Raw genomic sequence first — 8403 nt, forward strand, 5'->3', positions numbered from 1 at the left:
GCCGGGAATGCGGAGCGCCGAGTGCACCGCGTTCCGCTGGTACTTTCTAGAAGCGGGACCGGGCTCCGCAAGCGGCAGCGACCTGCTGAGGCAGAGGGCCCCGCTGGGTGCTTCCTCCCTCCTTAACCCCCGACAGCCCTGCCAGAGGGAGGTTATGATCCCCATTTCACCAGGAGGAGACAGGTTGAGCGGCCCAAAGACCACCCAACGGGGGCACCGCTAGGACTCTCAGATCCCAAAGCCCTTGTTTTCTGTGCTACATCTCCTGTCTCCTTTAAGTCTTAGGGAGGTCACCCAAAGGGTGGATTTAGGGCGCCAGCCGCGCCAGAGCACACTCTCCCCCACCCCCCTCCAAAACAAAAAGAAAGCTCAGCATCACTGAATCCATCTGCACGCAGAAGTCCTCGCTCTTAAATTCAGTCTACATTTTGTGTTCTATGGTTTGTAGGTGTCTTTGCCGTGACTAGCAGGAGCGGGAGGTTCAGAGGGCACAACGTTCGCCGGGCCTCTAAAATTTTAATCTATTGCAGGAGGTTGGGGGACGGGGATGGGGGAGGGCAGTCTAGTGAGAGGTCAGGAAAGGGGTGGGGCGAGGGTGCACCAGCCCAGCTCGTGTAAAAGGTTCAGGAAGTATGCACTGAATTGTAACCAGAAAGGCACACAATACTACTGCCAGGCAAGGAAGGAAACACTGAATTTCTGTCAGGCTGGGAAGGCTTCTTGGAGGAGGTGGCCTCTGGGCTGGACATGGACGCCTGACTGGGCCTCAGAGAGGCCCACGATGTGTCTGTGCCCGCCCCTGAGGGGTCATTGGGCTTTTGGATGGTGATGAGGTGTGTTTTGGGGTCTAGGACAGGGAATGTGTGCATTAGGGAAAACTAGATCCCAGAGCTAGGGGTTTTTCCTTGTGTAAAACCAGGTCTCTGGGAAGGGAAATTCCAATGGATTCTCTTCTCTGAAGAAACAGAAGAGTCGGTATGGGAAAAGCAGAGCCAGAGGGGGGTATCTGTAAGGAAATTTTAGTGTTCTTGTTTGCACATTTTACTCATTTTTCAGTAGATTATACAGTCAGATGATTTCAACTAAAAAGGCCCCAGAGGGCTCTTAGTAACAATGATTGCCCCTTGCTATCACATCACTGGATACCCTTCCCCATAGGCAACCTGTGTTTTCTGCTTGAGCAGAGAAACTGTGGACATGCATATATATAAAACTCATTGTGTTCCAATTCTGCTCACTTAAATTGGTAAACCAGGAGCCTTGCCAGGCAGGTAAATAAATAAAAAGGACTAGGCAGGCAGCAGGGGACTGGAGTACTCTGGCCCATTAGGATCACGAGCTGCTATACCTAATCTTTCCAGATTATTGTGATTACTGAAGAGAATTCAGGAACATGGATTTTTTTTTTTAGGTGAAATATCCTGATTGTAAAACATGGCAATTAATTCATTAAAAACAAACATGCATCCTTTATCCCAGAAAGATGAAAATTTATGTTCACATGATAACCCATAAATAAAATGTTCATAGAAACTTTATTCATAGTAACCCCAAACTGGAAACAGCACAGAAGACCGTTCCATGGATGACCACTGAACAGACCCGTGGTCCACCCATACAATGTGGTTCTCCTTGGCAGTAAAGAACAAGCTATTGATACATGGACAACTCAGATGAATCTCCAGGGAATTACAAGGTTGTGGGGGCGGGGGGCGGGGGATGAACCAATCCCCAAAGGTTATATATGATTGCATCCAATGCATCCGAAGTGGCAAAGTTCTAGAAATGGAGAGCTGCTGAGTGATTGCCAAGGGTGATATGAATATAAGGTCAACAGGGGAACCTTTGTGGTGATGGAAATGTTCTGTGTCTTGACCGTGTCAGTTTTCTGGTTGCAGTATTGTCTTCCAGTTTTGCCAGACATTACCATTGGTGGGTAAGGATACATGGGACCCTTCTGTATTATTTCTTACAACTGCATGCAGGTCTACACTTATCTAAAAAAAAGTTTACACAAACCCAAAGCAAACATACAAACAGCTGTAACAAAAGAATCTGGGTAGACATGGCTTGCTGACCACCTGTAATGCCTCACTTAAGACAGGAAATTTCCCTCGCAGAAAACAGCCAATGGGAAACAACAAAATGATGGATAAAACATTTTCCCATTTAAGATTTTCCCCTTTACATTGTCCTTACACTTATACCCCTCCTTTGTTTTAATTGACTCTGAACCTAGGACTGGATGGTGTCTGGGGCCCAGTTGGGGTCCATTCTGGCAGCCAGCTCTCTCTGTGTGATCTGTTTCCACAGCCTGCTATTGCACCCTCTTCTCTGTGTCAAGTGCTTTGTCTGAAATTCAGGGAGACTGTGGGCCCGAGCAGGCCATCTTGCTTCAGGCAAAGAGAACCTCCAGGATGAAAGGGACCCCAAATTTGTGTTAGATGGTTGTCCATGTGAAATATAAAATGAGAAAATGTGCCTCCCACACTTCTATCATTTCCTCCCGCCCTAAAAAGAAAATCCTACAATATCTGAGTACAAACTACTATTTGTCCTTTTTTTCTTAAAGATTTTATTTATCTTTTGAGAGAGTGAGCAAGGGTGAGAGAGCAAGCATGAGCAGGGGAGGGATAGAGAGAGAAGCAGACCCTCCACTGAGCAGGGCTGGATCCCAGGACCCCTGGGGTCACGACCTGAGCCAAAGGCAGACGCTTAACCGACTGCACCTGGCATCCCTCTTCTTTTAAGTAGGCTCCACACCCCAGCACAGAGTCCAGTGTGGGACCTGAACTCAATCCTGAGATCAAGACTCGAGCTGACATCAAGAGTTGGACACTCAACGGACTGAGCCATCCAGGTACCCCTGTTCTATTTGTCTTTAAATCAGAGCATTTACATACATTTATTTAAGAAGAAATCTTTGTCCCTTCTGTAAATAGAAAACCAGCATCAGATACAAGAATAGAAGTAGTCAAAAAATAAATACAATGATACAAAGGGATGCCATCAAGTTAGAAATAGACACTGTGTCCCGCCAAAGGCTCAGAGCCCAAGGCCTGCTGTCCCTGTTCAACAGGGATATGATCAAGCATTAGACAATATCAAACACAGACTCGCCCAATCAAAGGGCCTTGCTCCTTGAGCGGATAAGGGCAGAGAAATAATTTTTTTAAAGATTTTATTTATTTATTCATAGAGACAGAGAGAGAGGGGCAGAGACACAGGCAGAGGGAGAAGCAGGCATCATACAGAGAGCCTGACGTGGGACTCGATCCAGGGTCTCCAGGATCATGCCCTGGGCTGCAGGCGGCGCTAAACCGCTGCACCACCGGGGCTGCCCCCAGAGAGATAATTTAAAAGCAGGTAAGGATCACCTGAGTGGCTCAGTCGCTTAAGCATCCAAATCGTGATTTTGGCTCAGGTCACGAACTCATGGGTTGTGGGATCCAGCCCCGCTTCGGCTCTACACTCATTGCGGAATCTGCTTGAGATACTCTTGCTCTCTCTCCCTCTGCCCCTTATCTCTCTCTCTCAAATAAATAAATATATATATTTTTTTAAATCATGAAAAGCAGGTAACTTTTTTCCTAGTGGGATGTTGTCGTATTAGAGCCTATCCACCATCTTTCACAAAAATTTCTTTTTTTAGTTCTGCAATGGAGAATCTCAAACATTCACAATAGTAGGTAGGGTAGTATAATGAAGCCTATGACTGTTCAGTCCCATGATCACAATCCATGGCCAATCCTGTGCCTTCTGCAGACAACCCCAGGCTCCGCACCATGTCATTTTGAAACAAATCCAAGAGATCCTACCATTTCATTTGTATTTCAGTGTGTTTATCTCTAAGATAAGGAGCCTTTTATATATACACTATAATCACAATACTATTATCACATCTAAAAAGTTAACAATAATTCCTCCATTATATCCAGTCAGTTCAAATTTCCAACTGGCTCATACATGTCACATTTTTTTTTTCAGTTTGTGTTTTAAGAATCAGGATCCAACTAAGATTCAGACATTGCAATTGGTTGAAATAAGCCTTTAATTTATAGATTGCCCTTTATCTCCGTTTCTCTCCTGGTGATTTCTGTGTTTCCCCTTTCTCTTTGGAGTAGAAGTGTGTATTTTAGAGCATCCTCTTGCAGAACCTGCCGGCCCTGTAACATATCTGTGGGCACCGCCACAGCAGCAGTGGTTTCCTTTTTGGGTGAGTCTGCAGCTCGGTTTTGGTCATGGAAATTCAGGGAAGAGGTACCCAACACGAATCTTCGGTCTCTGAGCTGGAAAACTCAGCATTTGGTAAAAATAAAAAAATAAACCAGCTGGGGGCATTGGAATGGTCTTTGCAAAATGATTTCCAAAACATCATCATGTGTAAGATAATGGTGCTATTTAGTTAGAGAAATTGCTGTTCTCTATCAATGTGCAGACAAGCAGCCTGCTCGTGAATCCGATTTCTGTCTGTGCTTTTACTCTCACTCAGGAAGGTCTCACACTTGCCACATTCATCCTCCATCGGAGTCTGTGGCCATTTATGTTAGTCAATTCGCCTCCCGTGGACTGCTGTAGTCCTTCATCCTCGATCCCCAGCAGATTGCAGCTCCACACTGTCAGATGCCCTCAGAAGCTCAGGCACATGTATTTTACCCCAGTTGGCTAAGCCTGACACTGACAGCCCTGGCTGGACACACAAAGGGGTCCTCAGACATCTCGAGGGTACACAAACCGGAGGAGGGCAGATCCTACTTCCAGACTTCCCAAAACTGCCCCAGCCAGCCAGGCAGCTCCACATGGGAGCCAGTACAGGCAACACAGATCACAGTACACCTCTCACCTGGCTGCCCCCCCAGAGCCTCCCAGATGCCTTTGGAAGAGAATCCAAACTCTTCCCGTGGTCCTCACGCCCTAAAAGATGTCCGTGCCTAAAAGACCGCACAGTGTCACCTCTTACTTCTACCTCCCATGCCCCTCTCCTAGGCTGGACACACCTAGATATCTCATGTCTCCAGTATCTGATGCCATAGGAGGATCAGTTTTTAAATTTCTTTTCAGTAATGAACATTAAATGCAACATAATAATGGCTGGAAAAAAATAATTTTTACTGTTTTATTGTACTTCAGGTAACCCAGAAAAAAAAAGTTTTTAATAAAAAATAAGATAAATATTACTCCAAAAAAGGGAAAGATGGTGGATTGATAAATAATTACCCTCATGGTTTTTTTTAGCTTACAGTTATATATTGACCTGTTGCAATAATGAATAATGTTAGAGTGTACTAACCATTAAATAAAAAAAGAATAACAATGAAAAATAGATTTCCATTTTAGACTAGCATACAGATTCAGTAAACTAGTTCAAGTATAAGATAAGACTTACACTTAGCCAAAATATTACCCCTTGCAGCTGGCATTCTGTTTCACGGTTTAAAATTTAAGCCAGGCCAGCCTGGGTGGCTCAGCGGTTTAGTGCCGCCTTTGGCCCAGGGAGTGATCCTGGATATCCAGGATCAAGTCCCACATCGGGCTCCCCACAGGGAGCCTGCTTCTCCCTCTGCCTGTGTCTCTGCCTCTCTTTCTGTGTCTCTCATGAATAAATAAATAAAATCTTGAAAAAAGTAAAATAAAATTTAAGCCAAATAAGAATTCGCACAGAATGGCTAAATCACAAAGAGTTTGTTTGTTTGTTTTGTCTTCACAATCACTGTACTATCATTGCTTATTTTGAAATTACTGTTTAAACATAGGAATATGTATTGCCTTAGGAGCTGGAGATAAGAACTATCCCCGAAGCAAATTCAAATGATGCCAAAAAAGTTACAAACTTACTCTGGAAACAAACACAATAGCTAAATCCATATGTCTGGGGAACCCACTTGTGTAACTAAGCATTTTCTACATTGTTTATTAAAGGGAAGTTTTGTAAGTATTATTTTAGGGCTTATGTTATTAAAATTTGACAGTGTGCAAGCACCAAAAGTAAAGATAGATAAATTGGACTACATTAAACTTCAAAACTGTGCATCAAAGGATATGACCAACAGAGTGGAAAGGTGACCGATAGAATGGGAGGAAATATTTACAAAATGTTTACTGATAAGGGGTTAACATCCAGACTACATAAAGAATTCCTAGAACTCAACAACAAAAACAAAAAAAACAAATAATCAATTTAAAAATGGGCAGAAGGGGCACCTCGGTGGCTCCATCTCTTAAGTGTCTTGACCTAAGCTCAGGTCTTGATTTCAGGGTCATGAGTTCAAGCCCCACATTGGGACCCTTGCTAGGCATGGAGTCTGCCAAAAAAAAAAAAAAAGATAGACACTTCTCCAAAGAAGATCTACAAATGGCTAATACTCCTATGAACAGATTTTCAACATCATTATTCATTAGGGAAATGCAAATAAAAAACTGCAATGAGATATTACTTCATACCATTGGCTACTGTAAAAATAACATGCACCCACAAAACAAGGGTTGATGAAGATGTGGGGAAATTGGAACACTTGTGCACTGCCCTGGTGGGAATGTTAAATGGTGCAGCCAGTATGGAAACAGTCTGGTGTTTCCTTAAAAAGTTAAAAAGAGATCTACCATATGATCCAGCCATTCCCCTTTTGGGTATATACCCAAACAACGGAAAGCAGGGACTCAAGGAGATATTTGTATACTCCTGTTCATAGCAGCACTATTCACAGTAACCAAAAGGTGGAAGCAACCTAAATGTTCATCAACAGATGAACAGATAAAATACAGCCGAAGCATACAGTGGAATATTACCCAGCTTTACAAAAGGAAGGAAATTCTAACATGTGGCACAATACAGATGAACGCTGTAAGTGACACAAGCCAGTCCCCCCCCCAAAAAAAAAAACATGCTGTGGGGTTTCACTTACATGAGGTCCAGAGATCAGTCAAGTTCATAGAGAATGGTGGTTGCCAGGGGCTGGGGGAGGGAACTGGAGAGTTCCATGGGGACAGAGTTTTACAAAAAGAAAATGTCTAGAGATTGGTTACAAAACAATGTGAAGGGATCCCTGGGTGGCGCAGAGGTTTGGCGCTTGCCTTTGGCCCAGGGCGTGATCCTGAGGACCCAGGATCGAATCCCACGTCGGGCTCCCGGTGCATGGAGCCTGCTTCTCCCTCTGCCTGTGTCTCTGCCTCTCTCTCTCTATCTCTCTGTGACTATCATAAATAAATAAATTAATTAATTTAAAAAAAAACCAATGTGAATATACTTAAACTGTGCCCTTAAATGTGGTTAAGATGACAAATTTTATGTTATGTGTATTTACACAGACACAAAAGGTTTTTTTAAACCCCCAACAGTAGCCAAAACACTTCCTTAGAACTCACACCTGCCGGAGTTTTTTCTGGGATTTGTGTATTTTATTGCTGTGATAAATAATAAACACACCCTGACATTATTTAATAGTGCCTGTGTGTGGTGATAATAAACAGCAGATGACCTTCAGTCCATTTTTAGCTGTTTTGAAATTCTCTATAGAGGATGCATCCTCTTACTACCTGCATATAGAGCAGACCTGTCCCAGTGCCCGCCTTCGGATGATGCTTACCCTGATACTCTTGGCACTGGCTAGTCAGATCCTGACTCTGCTACCTATGGGCCCTGAGAAAGTTACTTGGTCACATTTTCAGCTATCCATAACATGGAGACCTTCACAGTAACTCCCTCACAGAGTTGAGACAAGCATTCTATTAATAATACACGTACAGTGCTCAGGACAGTGCTTTAAACAGTATTCAAATATTTACTCTCCTAGGAGTCCTCTACTCCCTTTCATCAGCTGATGAGAACACCTATCCAAGTTTCTTTAATTTGAATTTTTGCTAGCATTTAAAAATCAGAGCATTTGATATTAAAATCTAGATTTATAATCTCTCTTGGAAAATCAGAAGCTCTGGCAACCTTAGGCCACATGGTAATGCTATGCTGGGGTGGCAACAACCTTCTAAAAGAATCATTTGTGGGATGCCTGGGTAGCTCAGTGGTTGAGCACCTGCCTTTGGCTCAGGTCAAACGCAGGCCCCATAATGGGGGCCCATCATGGCCCCCATGATCTTGGGTATCCTGGGATCGAGTCCCACATCAGGCTCCCTGCATGGAGCCTGCTTTTCCCTCTGCCTATGTCTCTGGCTCTCTTTCTGTGTCTCTCATGAATAAATAAACAAATAAAATCTAAAGAAAAAGAAGGATTTGTGACCTTTGTTTTGCCACAGTCCCCACCACTCCCTACTGCTCCCAGTCAGCTTTCATTGTTTCCATTACCTACCAGCCCAATAGACCCTTGAGTATGTGGCCGTTGTTCAAGATCCATCTATAACTTATCCCCCTGCCTTACTCCCTAGACCTGCCCCTTAGGTGAATTAAATAGA

The sequence above is a fragment of the Nyctereutes procyonoides genome, unplaced genomic scaffold, assembly GCF_905146905.1.
Source record: "Nyctereutes procyonoides isolate TBG_1078 unplaced genomic scaffold, NYPRO_anot_genome, whole genome shotgun sequence".
Classification (NCBI taxonomy): Eukaryota; Metazoa; Chordata; class Mammalia; order Carnivora; family Canidae; genus Nyctereutes; species Nyctereutes procyonoides.